Raw genomic sequence first — 3531 nt, forward strand, 5'->3', positions numbered from 1 at the left:
TCTTGTCTCAGCCTCACAAGTGCTGGGATTACAGGCCTGTGCTACCACACCTGGCTTGCATGGCTTATTTGTGTCAAGAGTTTACATTCAGCGGGCTTGCTAAGGAATGCCTATAATCTCAGCACTCTGGGAAGGGGAGACAGGAGGACTGCTAGTTCAAGGCCAGACTAAGTAATTTAGAGCCTATTAAAAAAAAGGGTAGGAGGGCCGGGGAGATGGCTCAGTAGAATAAGCACTTGCCTGGCAAGTGGAAGGGACTGAGTTCAATCCCCCGTTTCACAAAAAATAAAAATAAAATAAAAATAAAAAAGGGTAGGGATGTGGCTCAGCATGCTGCCCAGGGTTCAATCCCCAGTACTGGAAAAAAAAAAAAAAAACACCCCAAACTTTCAAAAGAAGGACTTCACTGCTGTTCTGCCCTTTGTGCTCTTGCTCTTTTGTTGTTTTCCACCACTATGAACTGCTGCCTCTTCCATGTGCCACTCTGCCTTGGAGCCAGCTGAGTATGGACTGAAACCTCCACGAACTGTGGGCTAAATAAATCTTTTCCTTAAAAAAAAAAAAAAAAAAGTCATATATATGACTTCATCCAACAAAATTAAGGAGAAGGATGTAGTGGGAAACTAAGTGAGGACAAAAAAGATTTTTTCAGTCAGGTGTGGTGGTACACACCTGTAATCCCAGCACTGCGGAAGCTGAAGCAAGAGGATTGCTGTTTGAAGCTAGCCTGGATTACAGAGGGAGACTTTGTCTTTTTTTTTTTTTTTTTGGGAGAACCAGGGATTGAACTCAGGCCCTTGTGCTTGCCAGGGAAGTGCTTATTCCACTGAGCCATCTCCCCCGCCCCAAGATGTTGTTTTTAAAATATAAAGTAAAGAATAGCATGGCTGAGCATCATGGCACATGCCTGTAATCCCAACACTCAGGAGGCTGAGAAAGAAGGACTTCCATGAATTCAAGGCCAACCTGGGCTACATAAGCAAATTCAAGGTCAGCCTGAGCTACATAGTGAGACCCTGTCTCAAAAAATAAAATAAACAGCATGAACAAAGCCAAATAACTCTAGTGGGAACTAAAAGAATGCTGGTGGATAGACTATAAAGAAAGGGGAAGAGTGGTGAGAGACCTTTTCTCAGATCATGTAACAGAAAAAAAAAAACAAAACAAAACAATGCAGGGTGGGAGTAAAGGCAGCTACTGTGGATGCCCTAGTGCAACGCAACATACATTAACTTGGGCTGGGGTGCACGATCAGAGGTAGCATGCCTACCTAGTGCGTGCAAGATCCTGGGTTTGATCCCCAGAGCTCAAAATAAAAACAAAACCATCCTGGCAATCAGTAGGCCCAACCTGCACTCATCTTTTATTTTTATTTTATTTCATTTTATTTTTTTGGAGGAACCGGGGATCAAACTCAGGTCCTTGTGCTAGCCTGGGAAGCGCTAATTCCACTGAGCCATCTCCCCAGCCCTCATCTTTTATTTTATTTTTATTTTTTTTAACATTTATTGTGTGTGTGTGTGTGTGTGTGTGTGTGTGGCCAGCTCAGCCCACCAGGGGGCGCAGCTGGCTGGCATGTGGTGCTGGGGGAATCGAACCGTGGTCCCTGTACTTTGCCAAGCTTGTTCTAAGTAGGTGCTTTAGACCACTGAGCCATCTCTCCAGCCCCTTATTTTTTTTAAATTTTATTTTTTGGCAGAATGGGGGATTGAACTCAGGCCCTTGCACTTGCCAGGCAAGCACTTATTCTACTGAGCTATCTCCCTGGCCCTTGCACTTGTTTTTTAGAAAAGTTGATTGACCTGAAACATATTTAGAAGGCAGGATGATAAAAAGAACTTGTTTCCATATCGTAAAAGCAAGTCAAAAAATTCCTTGCATGAAACTTGGTGAATACTACAAGCAGACTGATGGGTTCCAGCTGGGGGGAGCACTGACCAAGGAGCAGGGGTCTAAAGGACATGGGTGACTAGAGGTGGTAACAGCAAAACAGACAGGGTGGGGCAAGCTCTATCCATTACCCTTGAGTACCTTGCTCTCTGCAATGCTGCTGTACCAGAAATAAAATATGAGGCTTGGAGGTGTGTTGCAGGCCTGTAGTAGCACTTAGGGAAGCTGAGGCAGGAGAACCACACAGTTAGCCCAGCCTGGTCTACTTAGCAATTTAGGAAGACCCTGTCTCAAATTAAAAAAATGAAACAGGCTGTGTATATAGACTTGGGTTCAATCCCCAGTAACACACACACACACACACACACACACACACACACACACACACACACACAGTACAAAAAGCCCACTAACAAGTAACACAGATCAAGAACTGGATGAGGTGACAGAGGGAGCTCAGAGCTTAGAGAAGAAAATTCCCTAGCTTGCCTAATACACAATTTAAAACAGTTCCTGGTGCACAGTGAGCACTCAGTAGAAAGTTAGGGTCCCAAGCCTCAAGCCTCAATGTTTCAGTAGCTTGAACCCAGCCCTGCCTACCAAACACCTCAAGAAGTGACTGACACTGCGTTTTGTGGGTCTTCCGCGTCGGGATTCACAAGGCAGGCTTTCCAGTCATGAAATTCACAGGCTCCCTTTTCCTGGAAACTCCAGGATTCGCTGTTACAGCGCAAGAAACGCTCACATCTTCAAGCAAAATTCAACTCTTTACCCAATTTCTTCGCGCTCTCTTCAAATAATAATAGTAACAATAATAAACTGTGCGGCAAAGCCCTGCTAACAAATTTGAAGTTAAGAGAATTGTCTCACAGACTCCAATCCTAGCGGCCAACGCAATGCTTCGCGATCACCCTCGCGCTCCTCCACGCAGGAGTGCGACCTCTACGGTTCCCTTTTCCAGCCTGAAAGCAATAAAGTACGAGGCCCGGGGTTCCCTTTGCCCGTCGTGAAGCAAAAAGAGGAGCCGTCACGAACAGGATTCGAACCTGTGCGGGGAAACCCCATTGGATTTCGAGTCCAACGCCTTAACCACTCGGCCACCGTGACTCCCAAAACCACGATTTGCCGCGCGCTTACAGAAAGGGTCCGCGCCGCGGCCGGGCGGGGCCCCGGGGCCGGGGCGGCGGGGACGCGCGCACCTGGCGCCTCCCGGCCCTCGCCCCTTACCTCGCGCCGCGCCCCTCGGAGCAGAGTCGGCGCCCGCGCGACTAGGGCGAGGGCTCGAGAACGCAGACCCGGCCGGAGCAGCGTCCGGCCTGGGCAGGCGGGGGCCGGGCCCGGGTGGCGTCGGAGGGAACTGGGGGGAGGCGCGGCGCGCGAGGCGGAGCGGGGTGTGGAGGAGGCGCGCTGGGCATGGAGGAGGGTCGGGGGCTCCTCGGGGAAAGGACTCGGAGTTGCGCAGGAGCAGGGTTCTGCGCGGGGCTGCGACCGTGCAGGAGGGGCACCGAACTTATGGTCTGGGCTGTTGGGACGCGGCGGAGGGGTGGCCCCCTCCGGGCTGAGAGGCAGCAGGGCGGGAAAGGGCGCGGCGAGGAGGAAAGAGCGCTCGCGGAGAGCGGCGCCGCCCTCAGGCAGCAGCCG

General features: G+C 50.2%; 1 non-coding gene across 1 annotated transcript; it reads right to left on the reverse strand.

Annotated features, from left to right (window-relative positions):
• Positions 1 to 2915: 2915 nt before the first annotated feature.
• Positions 2916 to 2997, reverse strand: Trnas-cga. Its single transcript has one exon. It is a non-coding gene; the product is annotated as a tRNA-Ser (tRNA).
• Positions 2998 to 3531: the final 534 nt, after the last annotated feature.

Source organism: Octodon degus, unplaced genomic scaffold (assembly GCF_000260255.1).
Source record: "Octodon degus isolate 3935 unplaced genomic scaffold, OctDeg1.0 scaffold00287, whole genome shotgun sequence".
Taxonomy (NCBI): Eukaryota; Metazoa; Chordata; class Mammalia; order Rodentia; family Octodontidae; genus Octodon; species Octodon degus.